Here is a 22,865-nt window from a genome sequence, read left to right as displayed (position 1 = left end):
TGAGTTTGTCAACTTGTGTTTGTTTCAATCTTTGCACACAGGGAGATTAATTTGATTTTTCGATTAAATAAACACCGTATCTAGACCTTTATAGACCATGTGACATCGCTCAAGTAAATGAAATCGGACCCTGAATATTCTCGCACCTTTGTCCGTAGGTCGCTTATTAAGAATAAATTTTAGGTTAATATTGATGCTGTTTCTTTAATTGACACAAAATCGTACCTAATTAATTTTGGATTGATTGTTAATTAACGAACAAATGCCAATATTTGGTGTACTAAATAATCGACCTGTCAATTAACAAAACACGCGAACAATTTGATTATCCAAAAATGGGAATGAAATTCATCAATACTCTGCGAGTGTCAAAAAATAGTCAGATATGGATATTCTTTCAATGAAAAGCACTTTGCTAAAAAATGACAAATCGTAGAAAATCTGTTCTTCAGTTACGCAAAATGAATTACATGTACTACAATACTGGTATATTAATAGACGAAAATCTGACAAGTTGTCCCTGCGAATACCACTTAACTCCGAATTATTTCGTTCCTTTCAATGTATGAGATTTGACAAAAACAGAAAAATAAAATGAATGTATTAAAAAAAACAAAAACTGAAGCTTTGCTTGAAACAACATAAAACGGGATACTTAATTTATCATAAGCATGTTTCCCTCTTTGCACGGAACTCCTCTTTTCCTTTTATCGTCTGAGAATGAAATGACAAAGACGAAGATTTCTCCATAGACCATCACTCAGTTAACTAACATTCAGAAAAAATAGTCGGCCATACTTGTCAATTTTTCTTTCTTGTCTTTGCAGTAATAGACGTATTATTGACTGTCTGATGTCTTTTTAGCGTATAAATCTTGCTTAAATACACGACATTTTGTCTGTTAGTAAATCTGTGGGGATTCAGAAAGATATAAAAGCGAGAAAAGTGCATTAAGAAAGTTTGGTAAGCACTTGATAATTTCCACATATATATGGAATAATGATATAGGCACAATGACTAGTTGACATATGTTTGAGAAACTGTCTGCTCACAAGATCTTATGTATTGGTGTCTGCAGTTTTCCCCGAAGAGCACTTTAGAGATGTAAGTTTTGCTGGAAAATTTATTTAAAGGAGGGATAATCTTATCTTGTTTCTGATTTAGATGATCGAAAGATTCAAAGTATATTTGCTTTTATGTTCTATATATTTAGATGTAAGAGATTTAAAACGTCATATTTTTCCTTTCCTCATCATAATTGTACCACTGTAAATAGAAATGGTAAACAGAGTTTGAATTCTAGCAATGGCTATATTTTTTGGCGGAATGGCGGCGTATGAAAATATCTTCTTTTCTGCCTCTCAAAAGTTTTATAGAACAATCGATTTAGTTATAATTTTTACACAATCAAACACTTAAAAAAATTCAAATGTAAGTAAAATTTATAATTTTTCAACGGTTGATGCTTGGACATTCATATTTTCCTATTAAAGTGTATTTCTTGAGACAAAGCCTCTCTCCAATATTTTTAATCTTTTGACCTTGGAGTTTGATTTGAAATTGAGAAATTTTAACTTTTGTACTGAGCTGCCTTACGGGGACATCAGTGTTTCACATAGCTGCAGAACTGTAGCTCTCTGCTTGAGAAAATTCGAACAGATAAAGCAGAGAGCTACAGATCCAAGCGTTGTAAAAACCTTCGATTTACGCCGCCGATTTTTTGTCGCTCACTTCGGGTATTTTTTCTTGTAGTTTATACTTACCCCAGCTTTAAAAATGGTATTTCATATATTAATCTAATAATTAATCATACATTTAATTTCTATTCCTGATAATTTACTTACCTTTCAAAGCAAACAAATTGGTGTTTGTGGTTACTGACATAGAAATGGAACTCTTTTAAACCGACATCACAAAACTATTTACAGGACTCTTTCGGACCGTTAAAAGGTAAATAAAGTATGATAAAAAAATAAGAGCTAAATATATGATTAATTAGAAGATACAATTCTGAAAGCCAGAGAAAGCTTAAAGTAGACGAATTAAATACCTAAAGTAGCCACAAAAAAATCGTCGGCGTAAATCGAAGGTTTTCACAATGCTTGGATCTGTAGCTCTCTGCTTTACCTGTCCGAATTTTCTCAAGCAGAGAGCTACAAATCTGCAGCTACCCAGCTGGATGCATTTTTTGTAATCAAACACAGCAAGGATTTATTTTTTTTTTAAGTTACACAACGTTTTCCTGACCAAAAAAGAAACCTTTTAAGAGCAATACAGGATTCAAAAAGTATTCGTAAATATACTAAACATAAAAATAAACACTAGAGGTACTGTGAGCAATGAGCTCACTAAATGATACCCCCCGCCTCCCATAATGTCGATGTGTTGCTTTATATTGTTTTAGGGTAATGTGTAAAGAGGAATAACTCGTCCTATGAAATGTTATCCAGAAGCTTCTATTATGTGACGTCATAGGTAAACAAAAAATGGCAATGTCCATGTTTTGCTCTGGGAAACCTAAAATACGTGTCGAATAAAAAAGTAAAATAGGAGGTGCACAATGGCAATATGTAATAAAGATTCTGTGAAAGTTTCATTAAATTTCACTCAGTAGTATAAGAGGAGTTGCGGATAAGAGAAAAAGCGTAACAGACGGACGGACGGACGGACGTACAGACGGACGGACAGACGGACGGACGGACGGAAATCCCGATTTGACTGTATAAGGTAAGGACGCTATATGTTATGTATTTCGTAGGAGAGAGGTGTCAGAAATTGGATGCTGGTCTTTGTACACCAAGCTGTTATAAAAAGATGCATCATGTTTCACACCACTGAATTGATAATTGGTTGTTCAGTCCCTGGAAAAAATATGTTGCCTGGTGACTCTAGTAAAACTTGCCATTGTATAATTATGCAAAGTATTATATTTTCAGGACTGACATTATAAATTACTCGTTTTTATCTTGAATCAATTATCTTGCAAAACTTGAGGAAAACCCCAAAGAAACTTTCGTTATCTGGTAAAACGCGAATTCCACGATTTTTTGGTCAAATTTTCTTTGTCGTGCATAAAGGAATGTTAACATTGACTGGGCTTGGTGTAAAATGCGGAGGATGGAGTCTCCACAAAACTCCAAAATGGAGGGTCAGAGAGTGCAAGGGGTGGAGCCTCTTGTGTCAGTTTTTATACATTTGCCCGTTTTATCTTTCAATCATTTTAGAAGCTGGATACAACTGGGTTGCTTGTAGAGCTCTCCATCGGTGATAAAAAGTGTCTGTCAGAATTAATTACTGAGTCTAGATACTGGTATGTCCCAAAAATTTTATTGCAGATAATTATGTCATGCATAACATATAGCAGATCACTTTGTCTGCAAATTATCAACAACTAGAAAACTGACCAGTCAGCAAGGGCCCCGCCATGGGGTGGAATTATAAGGATGCAGCTTATGGAATGATTAAAAAATATATGAAGAAATAAGCAACAGCAAATGTATTCTTAAAATTTTCAACATAATTCCTGAATATCCAAAAACCTGTAAATAATATCCTTGTATATTTACATTAGGCACTGGCAGTAAAGAACAACATTGAATGTATATATAAACAATAATGAAGTTTGTGTTTGTGTTATATAAAATGCCAGTCTTCAATGAATGCAAATACATGTATCATGAAGGCTTGACCTTAACTTCAAAACAAACAGCAGTTGCAGACAAAGTTTTTCATTAATCTTAAAATGACAGATAAAGATAGGCCTACTAAATTTTCTTCAGCAGGCTAGATAATTAATCCTGAGGGATTAATTGTACCTCTCTCATCATTTTCTTCTAAAGTTACAATAAGAACTTTTTCAGTTTTAATATTAGAATGGCTTAATCCAACTACCTTAAAAATTATTATTATTCTTGAATTTACATGAGGGAAAAAAGTAAAAATAAAAGATATGTCTTCTTTAATCTATTTCTTGTTTTTAGAATTCAATGAAATCATAACTCATTGTGTAGGTATTTTAACCAAAATAAAGTATAAACATTTATATCTAAATCCACATTTCAGAGTGTTCATAGCATTCCAAATTGACTGAACTTCAAAACAAACTTCATTTGCAGACAGAGGTGGTAATTAATCTCAATGTTACAGATAAAGATAATGCTTTGGATTTTCTTCAGGAGGAAAGCTAATTAATCCCAAGGGACTCATAGCAGCATTCAGTTTACAATGGAAACATCTTCAGCAGTTATCTCTCTTTGCTCAAGCATTCTTATATAAAGTTAAGGAATATACCCCACCACCCTAGCTCCAAACCAAGGGTCATAGAGAAACAAACTTAGCATTAAAATATGTCTTTCTGCCTATTGAACTACCATACCAAATTTGATCTTAATTGGGCAACCATAAAAAAAGTTATTAGGAAAAAACAGGAAATTTGTGGACAGAAGAAAGACAGACGGACAGACAGAGTGATTACTATAGGGCACCCGCAAATCCTTGCGGGGCCCTAATTAAAAAGTATATTTCACATTGCTGTAAAAGCTGCTAAAGCTTCTGTATGTGTAAACCACAAAAAGAAGATACAATTAAATTACAACTGAAAATGACAAAAAAGATAACATGACTTTCAATTATATCAACAACAAATGAGGGGACAATATTTTGTCATCTTTCCCTAGAAGTTTAGGTAATCGGCATACTCTAAAACCTGGCCTGGCCCCTTTGGCCTGGCCTGGCCTCTAAGTTGGCCTGGCCTCTATTTTGGCCTCTAATTTGGCTTCAAACCAAATTTTGGCCTGGCCTCAAAAGTTGGCCTGGCCTCAAATTTGGCCTCTGTCAAAATTTTTGGCCTCAATTTTGGCCTCACTCAAAAATAATTTCTTTTTCAGAATTTGATTGATTTTTAATTGGTTTCATATTTTCACAGATTAAGCAGGTGATTAATATATTTCTGTTGATATGTAAATGTGAAAATTAAAATAATTATACACTACTACCAATCTGATTTATTTTTATTGATTTTCTATTGATCTGTTGCAATTCTGAAGACTATAACACAGAGAATATATTTTTACTTTCAATAAGACACTCTCTTAATGATTTATTAAATGTGCCTTTATTTTTTTTTTTTTAAATTTCCATGGTAGGAATGATAATTTTTACAGAGTAAAACATTTAGAAACATCACAATTAAATTATCAAGACAACAACGAAATGCAGATGAGTAGTAATTAACTAAGAACTAAAAAGAATTTTAAATTTGCCATTTTAAGTATTACTTGTTTAATACAAGTTTTTTTTTTAATTGTCTTTATTCAGAATTAAAAAAATCTGTTTGATGATGTTGACAACTTTTACAAACTGACAGAAAAAGAGTCAATACTATGGTACCACATTTTATATGATAGGGTTCTAATGGTCTGGTGGATAGGATGCAATTGTTTTACAGCACAAATGTTAATAAACTATCCATCAAACTCAACTTTTGTTTTGATAATTGTAGGTAGTGAAAGTTGTAGCAGGAAATTGTTTATAAATCATGGGTGGCTTAACAGCCTATGCACATATACATGTCATTACTGATTAACTTCAACCTTTAAACTCCCTGTCAAGAACCGTGCTGCAGAATTTTTTGTCATTTGAGATCCAATTACAGTGTTACGGCACAGGAACAGAAAGTTATCTGATAATGTTATTTATCTTAATTTTTTTTAAATACCAACTGTTCTCAGATTAAAGTGAACATGAATTTTTAATAGAGTAATCAAATCAGTATAATATAAATATTTTGGTATCTGTCTTGGTATATTTATTTGAAAAAAAATCTTAGGTGCCTGTATTCATATATCACACAGATGATGCAGGCATAACAGTAACACAACACTCCACAGTGTGTGAAAGATGATGATTCATCTACGCAAGTGAGTTAAGGCTAAATATGGATATTTCTATGCAAATGAGCTAATAAAAAAATCATAATTTGTATATTTTATGTACAGAGAAAGTTCAATTTGATTTTCTTATACATACTTAGTATCCGCAGTTTATTAATGCAAGTGCAGATTATGACGTCATATTATGACGTCATTGTTCTCCCCCATTCAAGGCAATAAATCACATTAACAAAGTCACGTCGGCGCAAGGGCATATCCTATCTAATTTAAAATAAACAATGTATAATATTAAGGAAAATATTCGTAAAATTTATAAAATTGTTGCACAAATCCTGTGCACTTTCTCAGTCGATATAAATTTTAGGAAACTTACACTGGACTGTGAATTTTTACCCTGTTTAAACTTAAAACTGCACGAATAGTAATTAAACAATTGCAGTGCCGTCATTTGTGCAGCAATATCTTAAATCCTTGGAATATCCTGCGTCTTTTTATACATTGTGTCTGTAAAACAAAGTAAGGTATGCCCTTGCGCCGAAGCGATTTTGTTGATTATTTGTATAAACTTGTGTAGTAGAAGTCGATGACGTCATAATATGACGTCATAATGTGTACTGGCTATCGCATGTCGTGGGTACCAAGAATGCATTAGAAAACAAGTCTAAACATTTTCTGTGCAGTCGGTAGAGCAATTATAGAATTTAATTAGATATTTTGCATAGAAACCACCATATGTTGCCTTAACTTACATGCGTACTTAACAAGTGGGAATTTTTCAAGCTATTAATGACATTTGACATGAATTATTGCTAGAGATTTTTTTCAATGTTCACAATTTGGAAAACACACAATAAACTCTGATACTTTTTTTCTAAATAATTATAAGCAAGAGTATCGGTAGCGTGTCTGTATGAAATACCTGTAAATAATAAAATGAAATAAGTGAACACTGATCAATTGATAATCAATAAAATAAATCATATATTGGTGGTAGTACATGATTATTTTTTAATGTTCACATTTACATATCAACAGAAATATATTAATCACCTGCTTAATCTGTGAAAAAAATGAAACCAATAAAAAATCAATAAAATCAATCAAATTCTGAAAAAGAAATTATTTTTGAGTGAGGCCAAAATTGAGGCCAAAAATTTTGACTGAGGCCAAATTTGAGGCCAGACCAACTTTTGAGGCCAGGCCAAAATTTGGTTTGAAGCCAAATTAGAGGCCAAAATAGAGGCCAGGCCAACTTAGAGGCCAGGCCAGGCCAAAGGGGCCAGGCCAGGGTTTAGAGTATGCCTAGGTAATCTAGCCCTTAGCAATTTTAACATTTGGCCCTTCAGATATTTGATACCTATACTAATAAAATCTGTCAAGACCTCATGGGTTACTGCGAGATAGCAGTGTGAATCAGACAGTTTCCATTGCACTTAGCATCTGTGATATCGCAAAACAAAATTTAAATCACAAGCACGGGCTGCATGCCCCTCATTTGTTTCTCATATCTGTAGGTCATTTCGATTCTCATTTTGTTGTCTCTTTATCATGATGCTTGTTTCTCATTCTTTTTAGAGCAAAAAAATAAAATAAAATAAAAACAGTTAATGGCCAGAGTTCTCCAATAAAACAATCAGTTCATTTACTGAATCTATTATTTAATTATTTTTAATTTTTCTAAAATGGGATAATATTTCTGAGTGAATAATGACATCACGGCACATTTCCAACATCAGACATTGCTTCGACAGCAATCAGATTTCAGATGGTAATAGGTATTTTGTAATGAGGCCGATATTCCTTGACACCTTTATATACATATCAGTCTATTTATATATATCTGTATATAATATCACCAAAAGATAATAATTTTGATGCTATTCTGTTTCAGTCAGTCTCTGTTATCGTTAAAAATTAAATAATCAGCAAAGCTGTTCCCCTCGTTGAAATGTGGTGTTTATTATTTTTTATTACTGTTGCTGTTTCTTTGTTTCTCATATAGTATTTTATGGACTTTATAAACAAATGTCATCAGATACTGTCAAATGGTCATCACAAAATCAGGTTGGATCGAGATATAACTGAGTTTCATTCACTCAGCTTCAATGAAATTATTTTTTTTAATTGTTTGGGTGATGTAACACTCTAACACATTCTCACGGAGTATCAGAAAATGAGATGACAGATCTAATAAGCACGTGCTAAATTTACAACACTATGCTCCACCTCCTGCATCATCTAACACAAGAGGCTCCACCCCTTGCACTCTCTGACCCTCCATTTTGGAGTTTTGTGGAGACTCCATCCTCCGCATTTTACACCAAGCCACATTGACTGAGGCATCTCGACGCTAAATCCCCTTGTTTGTCGAACATCGTCCTTGTGTCATCATTGATAGGCCAATGGTGTTTTATGGGACTTCCACACACCTTTTTATTTAAGATCAGTTTTTTCGGAAAAGATAAGCCGACGTCCCCTTCAGATTAAAATTGAAGTGAAAATTGCATAACTGTGTCGCAGAGCAGTTTTTATTGAATTAGCCATTACTTAGTGTACAGAACCTCAGTTAAAGCACCGATTCCTATTCGACAAAAAACGACCTTTTTTGAAGTCCTTAGCAGTGAGATAGTCTCATCAAAATGTATACCCCCTTCTTTCTGATAATAGAACAGGTCGTGGTATTTCATCGAAGATTATTAATCGATCAATTGAAAACTACATGTTGCTGTGGTATTGAAGATTTCATTTCACTGGCGTGCACTGATAATGGATAATGTCTTGTCACACAAAACAAACGCTCCAACGTTTTTTCGTTTGTTTGTCAAGGGACCCGTCATTAATTTGTCAATCTGTATCAGTTGCATCCTGAGAGATTTTCTCCCTACGTTTCGTTTTGATTGCCATAATGTATCATGTTTCATAGCTTTAAAAAATTCAATGGAAATAAAGAAAATAAAAAGATAAAACAAAAGATGAATTCATTCAGTTTCTCTACAGATAAAAAAAACCTGGGGTCATCTTGGTTGGACAAACGAAAATCATTTGAATATAAGAACCAATGCTATTATAAATCTCGCCCATTTTCTGCTGATGAAACCGGCATAAAGATAAGATCAAATCCTTGCAGTCTCCACATTTCTTTCCATTAGGACGTGTCATTAATTCTCCAGGAATAAATGAAGAATATCAGTCTGTCAAAAGGGCTATCGACAATAGCAGACGTTACATATCCTAAAACGCGGGAAAACGTTGCCATGCCGAACTGTGATTTATAAATTCTTCATCAACTTTACATAAGGGAGTCTTTAATCTTCCCGGCCAATTTCTGGAGACACTGTTCCTAATACGTTGTGACCACAGAGTTAACATGTCGACAAATCCCCTAATATCAAACCATTAGTCTTCTCGTTAGATTCTCGTCCAAATTATTGTGGGAACCAGAAGCTATCATATTGTCCATGCATATTAATTTACAATAGGAAATGGATCTATAAAATAATTTTCAATTTATTCGTTTTGCCATTTTTTGCATCCCATTTTTTATGCATGAAAAGAACTGTATGTCGTGACAGTGGTCGCTGGATTGCATGACGGGTAATTATGGAGGATAACAGCAATAAAAAAGCTTTTAGAATACATACTATCGGCAGAGTTAAAGCAGTAAGTTCGTTTAGATTCCGGAAAGCTTTCTTGTTCTCTCTTTATAGCCAGCCCAAGGATAACTGGTTCTTCAAACTCGGTCTCATTTTGTTCTTTATCATAGTGACACCTGGGCCTCATTCGGCCATGGAAGGCCTGGACTGTCTTATCATGGCAAAATTAAATTTATGATTTGCATTCATCATTATGTGAAGTATTTTTATCATCAAGTGATGTGCTTTTTTTAAACATAAGTGACCAGTGGCATATATTACCTTCTGCTTATGTGTAGGCTAGATTTTAATCTGAGGTGCAAAGTATGGGTAGACAAGGGGCTTCCTCTCGATAGGTATGGGGGGGGGGTTAAAGGGACCATTTTTGCAAACTCAGATATCACAATTTTAATTTGACCAGTGAAAATGATATTGTAGACGTATTTACAGTTTATATCGTGATGTGAAGACCACTTAACAAAACTGAGAGCTCTTAACTTATCCTTTAACTCGATATCTGCTTAGAAAATATGGAAACTTCCTTATATTATCTGAATAATCAATATTCGATTAAAACGTTGAATTTCCTATACTGACCAAATATAACTCAATTTATCAATTTCGTTTCCAGCACATTATGGACTCCTGTTGCTTTTGATGAAATTTTTTAAAGAACTTCGAAAGATATATTAATTTCCTTAGAGCAGTTTTAAGCAATTATATCTGGCATCCAAGATATTATTGGTAGTAGTCGTTTTTAGTATAAATTTTAAAAGGTCTACTTTTAGCAACGAACCAATCAGATCCTAGAAAGTTGAAGGTTATAACTGCATATTTGTATTTCTTTCCTAAGTACAATGTCATTTTAACCCCCTTTGTTTTGCGCGAAAATTCAAGAACCTGGGGTTTTGGGGACTGAAAAGGTTTATATTAACGTAGCAGAAAAAGCTAGTATTCTTTTAAAGTGTGCAAAACTTGCAACATGACCAGTATGCTACAGAAAACAATCACCACCGCCACCACCGGGTACCGCCAACGCGCACCGCCACCATCCTCTTCCACACCCTAAAAAGTCAACAAGGATGCTAACCATTACGTAACCACCAAAAAGCAAACGTCTTGTGACTCACAATCTCAATTAGTATTTGTATTGACACAGGAGCATGATAAAAGTCTGCATGGGTGTCAAACTCCGAGAAAAAAAACTAACTACCTATTCGTGCTGAAAGATAATTTCATTACGACCCTTTTGTTTTACCTATAAAAGCTCTCAGATAAGATCACCGCCCCTGGCTTGTTTGTCTAATGCATGTAGTGCAAAGTTACTGTATTCATTATGTTTTTAAACAGGTTTTTGATCATCATGCCAGCTTTTCCGAGAAGAAAACAGCGGTAAAACAGATTACATAATACGGACCCGTGTATATATTTCTTGAGAATCTTTTGTATGTTCTATAGCTTTGTCAGAATCGCAAAGTTTTGATAAAACATCAGTCCTCAAATTGAAAACATGTCGCCCTGAGAAATGATCTGCAAGATGGCCAAGGTATACTTATGAAAAATTTGTTTGTTTGCATTTAACATAACATCACGAACTTTTTTAATGGGTCTGCATTACTTAGATTCAGTTCTCATCATTTTCATCAAGATTTCATTAAGAATTGTTTACTCCTGTAAGAATATGAAAACCAGTTGTTGGTAATAACTTTACCTACATGTATAAATATATACACCTTGTTCATATATTACATTATGAATCACAGAGAGTTTTAAATTTTAGCCACAAGCTGGAGTTACAAATTTGCCAACTTGAAGGAAGTTAAAAAAGGATTGGGTAATGATCATTTAAAAGTAGTTATTACATGTACTGAGGTTGCCAATACATGAATTGATATTTATTTAATTTTTTTTCTTTATACATTTAATGATAAAAAAGAAACAACACATATATATGCAAAAACACTAATTTGTATACTAGTTGTAATGAAAAGTTGAATCATCAAAGTAGAGATTACATTTTAGAAGACCTTTAAACTTTTCCTCTCTTGAAGATTTTGTATATCAAAAGCATAATTTCAAAGTTTTTTTCATTCGCTCAAAGAATGAAGATGGCACATAGGTACACATATAGTGTTATTCATGCAAATATTCGTACTTTTTGGCCTGTAGAATGTAAAAGAATACATCTTTAAATAAATAAAGAATTCTTTGCTTTACCTAAAAATACATAAACAAGACAAGATAAATTTATATTGTCCAAAGCTTTTATTGGTGTTAATTAAGGTAACTGGGAAAAAAGGCTGCTTATTCAAAGAAAGTTAATACATGTGTGTACACAGCGTTATAAGGGGGGTACATGTAGGACTTTATTTAATGATGGAACAAGTGTCTAATCAGGCTTAAAGTCGAACCTAATTTACCTCTTAAAACTTCCGTCTCTTGTACAAGAAAACTGTTAGACAAAAAAAGTAAAAAAAAAAGTGTTCAGGATTAATGTAGATTTTCATGATACGAGTAAAGATTTACAGGTCTATGCCTAAAAGACCGTTTCAGAATAACAGGGTGTTATTTGTTTAAATTTAGAGAAATATTAGTGGTGTATTATGAAATATTGATTTATTTTTAGCTACATTAACGTTTGTTGTGGTATAATGTTTATGATTTGTTAAAGTTTGTGAGTTAATGTTTTTGTTTATACTTGTACTTACTCATCTAATAGTAATCCGTGATTGTACTTTGAAAGTGCACCGACTTGATTGTGTAAATTCTTTTGAAGAGATTAACCGTATAATTTTAAGAATCATTAGTGCACATATTGTGGTCTAATTCCATGGGGAATTTATAGAGGATGTACATGTATTATTAATAAACATATTATTTTTCGACTCGTTTGTTGCACTCGGGAGCAGGGGGTGTCAGATAACCCACATGAATGTCCCTCCCAACATAATGTGGAAGTCTTATATTACGAAACTTTAATAAATTAATCTCGTGATTATACGGATTATATTTCTTATATTTAACAATGGATGGCTGGGTGTTAATATTTAAAGGAAAAGCTATTAGGGAAAAAATAATGCTAGTAACTTGAGGAATTAAAATGAGTCATATTTGGTCATATTGGTACAAAATTATATAGCTAACTCCTGTACATTTTTTATAATCTGTGTATGACAAATATGGTCACTTCGAAAACATTGTAAAATAGTGGTTTCTTATACAACTTGGAAGTAAACAAAATAATTTTCGATCTCAAATTAAATCTTTAATCACCCTTTGTCTTCATACATTTTTAATACAAGTCAAATCACAAAACAGATATAAACAAAGAATAAAAATACTCAGTATGTAAACAGGGCGCATAAAACACGGTTCTATGGCAATTCGAGAGGTAGGATTGGGTGCCTAGGACGAGTAAGCATCCCCTAAATAATTGCGAATTTTGCGAAAAGCGCTTTAACCAAGAACCAAACTGTAATGTTATAAATGTTATTACAGTTTACCTAGTGTGTTAAACAGTCTTTCCCAACATAAATCACAATTAATTTGACGTCCGTCGAAGTTTCAGGACAAAAAATAGAAGAGAAAAAGTATAATTATCGAGGTCTAGAATGACCTCAAATGGATAGTACTTGCTGCACTGTTTTGTTGCTCATGTCTGTTTAAATCTGAAAACTGTTTTCAGCTCGTGCTGCAATGCACACATGTTGTTTTGGTATGAAAATATTTATGGTCAAATTAACTTAATTATCAGTTTAATCGTGAAATCTGAAATTTTATTTTGAGTTTTGTTGTTGGGACCATTGCCATAACTCTGGCAAAGACAAATACACCGTATCCAAGAAATTTCTCTCTGCTAAAGTAATCATTCAGTTGCGAACTATATCACTTTGTCCAAGAAATCCCAATTAAAGGAGCATTGAGCAAATAAATTATCAAATGAACAACTTTATTGCTTTTAAAAGGATCTATATGAACAGAGTGTTAAGTTCTTAAGTTTTGCTAAATATTGAAATAAAAAGACGACTCTCATCAATTTAAACGAAACGCATCTTTGAAGTCCCCCATTTCATTTTATTGAGGTAAAGCATCTTTCATTAAAATATGTCTATATTTACATTACAGCTATACTGAAAGGAAAAAGAAACGCAGGGTAGCATAATTTTCGATAAAAATTTGACCACATGACCGAAAATTACGAAAATTGGTCAGAAGGGCAATTTAGTTACTGTGCATCACAATCAGTATTCAGAATTACTCAACCGTAAAATTTATGACGTCATGTAGGGAAAACGCTAAAAAGCCCAAAACACGTGCAATTTGATAACGACGAGTTTGTCAACAAATCTTGTTGCATTATTTGATGCATAAGAGGTATGCACATCGTTTTTCAGTATTAAGAGACATTGTGAATTGATTGCAATCTTGGCACAGTTTACGGAAGTTCAATGGGGTCTTGTTTTCGAATTGCCTAATTAATGAAAAAGGCAACAATGGTTAACTAGGCAGTTTCTTGCTAAAAATTGTTAAGAGAGGGTCTGGAGTGGTTTTCAGTCAACCGTGACGATGACGTTTACGCGAAACAGAGCCATGTTGCGAGTGGGTTATTCGTTCTGCCATCTCTTAAATCGCCACCTTACTACCACAAAAACAGCCATTTATAGAGTAGATGATTATAATCATTAAATTCATACGAAATTTGAAAGAAAACAATTCCGCAATTTGGTTTTTTGAGCCAGTCAACTCACAGTTGTATTCCTCTCACTGGCGCATACGCACGCCGTTGGACTTAATTTTTTGCGTGGTTACCCATGCTAAATATAGCCAGGGTTTAAAAGATAAACACTCTGATGAAATTTCATGCAAAGGAGAAATAAGACTCTGACAAATGCGCGAGATAGACATTAAAGATAATGGGAGTTTTCGATTCTCACTTTTAGGGGGTATCGTCATTTGAGCTTCAATAACTCATGAATAATTAGACAAAATCATATGAGAATTTGGTTATATCTTTTTGAAAGATGATTTTAAAAGGTAGATAGGAAAACTAAAAAGAATTTTGAGAAAAAAAAATTTAATTCACCTCAAAAGTTTACCCTGCGTTTCTTTTTCCTTTCAGTATAGTTAACAAAATCATTAAACCGCACTCAAAATGTCCCGATGAATACACGCACCACTTGTCTGAAATTTAAGAGCATTTTCAAACGCTTAAGCACGATTTCTTTTAAGCTATCAAATATACGGGGTACCAAATACTCGTGACACCGCGCTGCGTCTGCGTGGTACGTGTGGCTCAGTCACGTGACACATGATTAATTCGACACTATTCAAATATTCACTATGTCAACGTGTTGACTTTCCCCTCGGTTTTGTCACATCACGTAATGGGATTTTAATGCTGGTGTTGAAAAAAAAAATCCAATGAAGTGCAAACCCCTGTCCTCTTTTGTTTGGTCTCGGATTAGAAGTCAGGGCAAAACTGAAGTCTTTCTGAAAGGTTTAATGGACGTTTCTAATTTTCCATGGATAATCAAGACATGGGTCACCGTTTTTTGTTAAATCTGGTGATAATCTTTCTGTTAATATTTGCAGATTCAGTTTGTTAGAGCGATTATCTCGCACAAAAGCTAACTCAAGGGAAAACGATATAATTTAGGTTCGGGTCACCGAGAGAGGAGTGGGGTTATATGCTATCTTATAATAAGATTAATTCAAATGCATTCTTACTGCAAGATATAAACGTAAACATAGATAGTTGATGTGTAACTGTGCACATAAAAATAAAGAGATTATGTAACAAAATGAAAACCAAGTTTCAACACACCCACTTTATGTGGAGGGCAGTTTCTGTAGATTCTGAAGCAATAATCAAAGAAACATGCAGACTGCTCTGTTTCAAATCACAGACTCTTGGTTTCATGATGCTGTATGTTATGTATTATGTGTTTCTTCGTATATCCGAATATACAATAGTAACATGTACCCATTTAAATAAAAATTTTAAATAATCGCTAAAATAAGCACTTTTGCAAACATTGTTTTACTGTATTTAAAAAAAAATTGAAGGTATATTAACAATTGCTATCTTGGATTTCAGGGAGTGTCTCGGTTCAAACTTGATTTTAAGGTAGGTCCGGGCTTTCAGAAATGTCAAGCTAATTTTTTTTTCATCATATGAATAACTTCAGTTACTCAAATTTATTAAAAAGCTCTTATTTTAAAACATACCTGGTAGGCTTTTTTTATTATCAAAATTCAACAAGCAACATCAGCTTAAAGAAGTAAGATATTTTTTTTTATTATTTATTTTGAATTGTGCAAATAACTGAATTAAGTCCTCTTCAGACCAAAGTAAATAAATAAAATTTTCTATAAAATTTAAAAGCATTGTATGAGTTTATTATATTTTTATTAGTTTATTTATTCCTTCTCAATCAAATCAACTAGCTTAATCTGGCTAATATAGTATAAAGATTCCTATATTGGACGTCAGAATAAACAAATATGGTGAACACCACTTCAACATCCCAAAGCTGTTTATAAAGAAATCATTATCTATTCCTAATATTATACGTAAGAAAAGTTGCTTTTTATTAAATTTTATTTTGAAAAATCCCGAACACGTCCACCAATATTATCTTGATGTGTTTTTCAAAGACTAGGTATTACAGCAATTTATAAAACAGTTGAGTTTTCCTTTATGTATGAAATCTAAGACCAGCGCCGTCAAAAGAAAATCTTACTATTGGAAGCATTGAACCGTTCGTACTAGACCCAGTGGTGTTCGAACACCAATTACCACAAGAATCAAAGTGAAAATGGATTTAAAAAGTTATCATAGAGTCAAAGTTTGATTTAAATAGTCGTAAAGCCTACATGTTCTCCTTATGCTGTCAATGAAGGATTAAAGGAACGATTTTCAGCAATTAGTAGAGTATGTACTTGTCTAGAAAAACATTAGAAAACAAATCATGCGGATATAATTGGAGCCACACAGTCAATACCGGAAAATTGGAAAAACAAACCCGGATTTGTATTTTTCTTAAAACGCGGTAGGGCAAAATAGTGAGAGACTCAGCGATCAACGTCGTGTCATAGCTCATTATACAGATGAAATGAATAAAGGCAGAGATTTTCCGAGATTGTAGAATGATGCATAATCATAAAGGAGGTTTTTCTTACGTTAGGGTCTCGTATTTCATGACGGATGTGGACCCAGCATGTGATGTTGATAAGGATCAGAAAGTGAGCAGTTTTTATCGAGTTATTCTCGTTTTTTTTAAAAAAGGTTCTGTGCTGGATTATTTCGTCAAACAATAGAGCTTAGAAGCCTTTATCAGTTACGTTTGTCATTTGGAGGCAGACATTAATGTGAAACAAGTAAAAACACAAATGTGTGCTTTGCAGCACTTCCAACATGTCAGCCATCTTTGATAAAATTTTGACAAAGTTACATGGTTTCGTATATGACTAATTTTGCTGAGTATATGTATGAATGGTTTATTTGTTAAAAGCATGAATATCTAACTGATACTCAGTAATAGATATACATTTAAGACTTGCCACAAATAACACCTGTTTTATTGCGAGTCTCGACAATTATATACTAGTAGTAGGTTGAATGTTGTTTTTGTCTGTGATAGAGGAATAAGCTAAAGAAAGCATGATAATTTTTTCAAGCTTTGATACAGAACCAAGCATTTAAAATGCTTCCAATTTGTTTTATGTACAAATTCTGATGTTGAAAACCCTTTCAAAATTTGAAATATAAATCCACGTCTCTTTGAGATATGTTTTTGCAAATGGAAGTCTTGTTTTGCTAAACGTTAAGGTTAATTCTTAAACGCCAATGATAATGAAAAATTTTCAAAACAGCATCAGAACATTAATCATTGCCTGCTTAAAGTATCAAGAAATACGAATAACTATTGGTGGGATACTTTTTGACTGAAAAACCTCTCATTTCTTGAACATGGGACGGAGAAATGATGTTTGAAAATAAAATTTGATATCTATATACTAAAATATGCAATTTCTGATGCTAAACATAATGTTAATGAAAAAAAGCTTTCATCATCGTTAATGAAAAATGTTATAGTTGGCACAGATAACTGTAAGTTTCAGTCATAATATTTTAGCTGTATCGACGATTGCTAACTTACGGAAAACCAGAGGGGAAATAATTTTAAAAAATATCTTAGCCATAAAATATAATGGAGCTTTTATTCTAAGACGAAATATTCTGTTTTAATGATATAAAATGCATGTTTTATCACCTCCTTCTTCCTCTGAGGGACTCGTAATAGTGTGATGATCATAATATTACAGGCCTAATGATATCACCCATTTTGGGGGAAGATGTTAAAACACCAAATAGGGGGTTTCTTCACTTAAGAGGTGGTATAACGACGTGCAATGGGGGAAATGAAGAATAATTTTTAAGTAAGACACCCGTACAAGTGATAGTTACGTTCCTTTATCTCTTTTTCTTGCATAACATAATGACCACAATTCTTTTTCAGCTCTCCCACGCTTCTCATCTTGTTTTCTATGTGTTAAAATGTATTTCGTCTGAAATAAGATCATTTCTACGTTATTAGAATTCCATTAGTGAATAAATTTTTGATTCAGTGCAAAGAAATTGAACAAATGCCTGAAAATCTCGCCTTTTAATTCGAACACTTGTTGCATTTTTTTTAACCATATAATGTACAAGTAGTTAAAAATCAAAGAAAATCACAGTCGTAAAATTACGTCTACATGTATGAAAAAGTTAAATAGGTCTGTAGATCGATTTTTAGGACTTTTAATCATAAAATGCTATTCTACTGCAACACAATGTGGCACGGCTTTACATTCTCTTTATCACGCTTAAAGCCGATACGTGATTCCGTACACAGAATTCAATACTGTCTACGTCAGAAGAAACACGAAATTCATCCTGAGCTCTTCTGTCTAAAAGATGATTAGAAAAACAAAAATATAATTTTTATGTACCTTGCTTTATAAAACATTTTGTCCTATTTTTCATAACATTTTCTTTTTCTTCAACGTGAATACTTTTATAATGCTTTTATTATAGTACAACATGCACTTGCTGTTATCTCGTGAAATTATTCTCCTACATAACATTCTTTGTGAACTCTATAATATTCTATTGATGCATATGTACAAAGCAAAAAAAATCCCTTTCCGCAGTGACACGAGTATACCATTTGATGGTCATCTCAAACTTTCATACCACGGAGTTACTATTGGAGTCAAAGCTCTACAGCAGGGTAATTACAGCCAGAAGATTCTGTTCTGTATCCTGAGTCGAGGCTTAATCAATCGGACGTACACGATCCACATTTACAAGGATGAGGACAAATGAGATTTGGGAATGAGAAATGAAAGAAGGATGAGAGACGAGAAAGCTTATTAAAGTAAATGTGATTCTAAGACAAATTGTTGTATGGCGAACGGTTACTAGTCGTTAGATTTCGTTAAGTCTTTAGAAAATTACAGAGATTTTTGATGTATGTAATTGGTGTACTATACGTGAGGAATTTACAGTGAAATTTGCTTTATTACATCAGCCCAGTAATGACCTCCGCTGTGCAGTTATGTGACAATGTAACATCATTACATTACGTACTCTGTATATTTAACGTGACTTTGCAATGACATACAAATTGCAGAGATTCTTGACTCAACGTAGACGAAAATAGATTCCAAATATTATCATGATAATTTTTTGATAAACAAATGGATTTTTTTTTTAAATTTGGTAAATGACACCTGTATTTGTATTATTTTAACATATGTATGTTTTGCCTGACATGCCTGCATTGAGATACCACCAACAATTCAAGCAAGATAGAGAATAAAATAATCTTAAAATAAAATGTTTCGTTGCTTATCTAAGAGCTGTCATGCTTATCCTCCGTACATACATTCCTTCTTGTTTGCCAGACATTCAAATTATTTTAAATGAAAACAAGGATAATGACATCTATAAGCTACTCCGAAACAGGCATGATACCTCAAGAAGATTGTATATTAGCCTCAGATTGATGTATCTCCGTACCCGATCTCTTTGGCGCGTAATCTCGAAAAAAGTCTTTTTCACAATTTTTCTCAAATATTGTGTCAAAATTAAGAAATCGTGATATTTGAGAATACACGTTTCTTATCTTTTTTTTAATTGCTGTAACGCACTGTGGTAAAGTTATCGTGGTACTTCTAGGCCAAAATGCCCCTATTTGCTTGGTACTGTATTCACGATATCTGCAGATATTGAAAGACAAACAATTTTAAAACTATTTGATAATTCAAGTTGAGAAAAAAAAGTCAATCAATATTAAAGTCCAATTTTAATGATCTGATGCTAAAAATATAATAAATAAATAAAATAAAAACAAAAGAAATCCCCAATTTCAATGACCATATCTCAAAGATTTCAAAATGTCGTATGTAATCGCAGTATAAAGTATAACTTCTTTCCTACTCTGCCTGTAGATGAAAATTTCGGTTTAACAAGGAAAAAGAATTCGATCCAAGTATACAAGTATACCATATATTTTTTCTAAATATAATTTCAACTAAAAAGTTCCTTTTTTAACAATAGAGTTTTGCACACAAGGAAGATGGCTTGTGTCATGCGTAATATAACACTAATATCAGTAAAGCTAGACAATGATTCTGATTTGATAACAGAAATACATTGTTGCGTTGAAATTTTTCATTTTTGTAAATAAAGCAAGTTTCTTTTATCATATAGAATGTTGGTTATTAGAAAAAAGAGAATAATCAAGGAACTACTGTTACAGGGAAATTTTCGCCCCTTTCGCCCTTGTCACAAGTGGGCGAATAATACTTCCTGAAAGTAGCTGTTGTTTCTATAATCAACACAAATTTAACGTCTGTACATGTTTAGGTACTTGGTAAGAATTTACAATTTTCAACAATCGATCAACATATATTTGAATGGTAAGAAATACACCCTGCAGGTTCTAAAAAATCGTTCTCATGTTGTAATATTTATAAGGAACCTTTACAAATTACTTGTTACAAATGTCAATTTTAAATTTTTAAGAAGCACTGGTAAATCCTTTCATTTATTTACGAAAATCTTGTCTATGTATCCCAAATTAAACAGATACTTTTAAACAATTGCTTTTAAGACAATAAAAAGCTATATTCACCTTGGAAACGGAACAAACATAATGGAATTCTGCTCGGGTGCGATAAAACATTGCATGAACTTCCTGTGAACTGTTCTGCGACATAGACATAATGAACACATTTGCTGGCCGTACACGAATCACTTAATTCTCATTGTTTAAGCTGGGTTCATATTACAACGTGTGAATGTAATAAAATCAGTTGACAAGTGTATCTGGGGTCCTCTTTAAACAACTCACTAGAGAGATGACCTGATGGAAAAATGGCGGGTGGAGGGTTCGAGTTTCACCGGAAGTTTATATACTGAGTAATTATTTATTAAAAGCATATGTTTGTCATAAAATATGTTTAATTACAAGTAGAAAATTTTTCTCACTGATTCGAGAAGGCCTGTTCTATTTTTTATGTTCTAAATTAACCGAGATATTTGGTACATGAGCCCGAAAAAGCTCAGTGGTAGAACGCTTGCGTCATAACCCGTGATACTGATGTCTACTGGAGCATGTTCGAAATCCAGTCTTGCCAAAAACCTTTCCTTGCCCTTATATTTATGATTTTATATCAGTTTGTTTCTAAAACGACTAGAAAATGGAATATTTAGTCTTAACCGACTTTTGCAAAAAAAAAAAAATAAAAAAAAATAAAAAAATAATAATTATAATGAAAATACTTTGACCGATGCACTAGCAAGCTTTAATCAAGTCGGCATTGGGCTTGCCTTTGCTCTAAGTCTTTTTTGTTTCTTTTGAAATAGGAATGCATCAACTCCTCTGAGCTAGACATTATGTTCCTTATCACATTCATAAGCCAGTAAATTGATATTGTAGATATCATTAATAGATTCTCCCGTTAGATTCTAACAAACAAATTACATGGGAATAGAAAAAAATGATAAAATCAATGGGGCTACGATGTTTTATATCCCCATGAAGTCTTCTTCTGATCCCCGCTTTGCCTAGTATAATGACACATTGTCATTGTTAGCAAACGTTAAATAATGTATAAACTTACCCATTCATTCCCATACGTAAATATCATGATTTGAAACCTGCCTCGTTCAAAGTATAATTTCAACCGATTTGATGAAACGTGATCCGGTACTATCCTATCGCAACGGAATTGGAGGGGATAAAGTAAGTTGACGGAATCGTTTTTGGTGAGTGGGTAATATCTGAACACAACGGAAGTAATGTTATTTGCATCGTATTCGTATTACTTTTTGTGAGAGGATGCTCCGCCGTACGGTGTACATTTTAAATATAGTACAACATTTTGATTAGGAACAAGACTGTTCTTCCATGCCAAGCAAAGGCTGCTTTCGTTGTTAAAGACCTAGGTTAGAATGATTTCAACTAGAATTTTACATCTAGTCAATAATTTACACGTATAAGATAAAACAGTTACATTGGTAACAACTGAATTTAATTTAAATCAACTTCGTGGAAACAAAGGGCTACGTACCTTGTCATTTTGTTCTTCTGCTCTCTTAATTTGTTGTCAGACTTTTAATTAATTCTACTGAGTATTCAGCCAGTTCAGAAGCCAAAACATTGAGCTTTGATTCGAATAGTCTTTTACAATTTTTTTTATCTAAAACACCGTCATTTGAACGAATAACAAACATATTCAAGTATAAGTATCTATGAAGTTTTCAAATCACAAGTTCAATGTTTGCTCTATGTTACCTTTTCCGATCATTAGATATAATATTTGCCATCAATTTCGTGTCAGTTCAAACTGTGCAGTTTCTTGGTGCAATTTCAAAAGTAAAATAAATCTAGACAGACACCCAGAAGGGGGTCATAAGAAAATTTACCACTGCAAAGCTCTTAAAGTTGTTACTTCTGATATGGCCGATAATATAATCAGCAGAATCAATATCCTTTCTTCGTGAATGGCGGTTAATGTCAAGTTGTGACCCACATCAATCAGAACTAACAAGTACATGTGAAGAAATATCGAAAGTTTGGGAGGATTACAGATTTTCATGTGTCAATTCTCGACAGAGAAGTTTTCCCTTTATCAATAAAACTGAAAGTCAAAACGCGTAAAGTTTCCTTCGTTTATCCATCAATTTTTATTTAAGGAACCTTCAACAAGTCATAAAATGAAATGTGTGTTTATGAATCATGGTAAGGGCTATCAGACCTGCCAATGATACTTTATAACAGGTGAT

General features: G+C 33.0%; 1 long non-coding RNA gene across 1 annotated transcript; it reads right to left on the bottom strand.

Annotated features, from left to right (window-relative positions):
• Positions 1–18,177: 18,177 nt before the first annotated feature.
• On the bottom strand, positions 18,178–18,939 carry LOC134279060 (uncharacterized). Its single transcript, XR_009994566.1, has 2 exons — positions 18,736–18,939; positions 18,178–18,478 (listed from the first exon to the last, which is right to left on the bottom strand). It is a non-coding gene; the product is annotated as an uncharacterized LOC134279060 (long non-coding RNA).
• Positions 18,940–22,865: the final 3,926 nt, after the last annotated feature.

This window comes from Saccostrea cucullata, unplaced genomic scaffold (genome assembly GCF_032062105.1).
Source record: "Saccostrea cucullata isolate Sc308-1 unplaced genomic scaffold, CSIRO_AGI_Scuc_v1 ctg388, whole genome shotgun sequence".
NCBI classification, from domain to species: Eukaryota; Metazoa; Mollusca; class Bivalvia; order Ostreida; family Ostreidae; genus Saccostrea; species Saccostrea cuccullata.
This window is presented reverse-complemented; position numbering and strand designations above follow the sequence as displayed.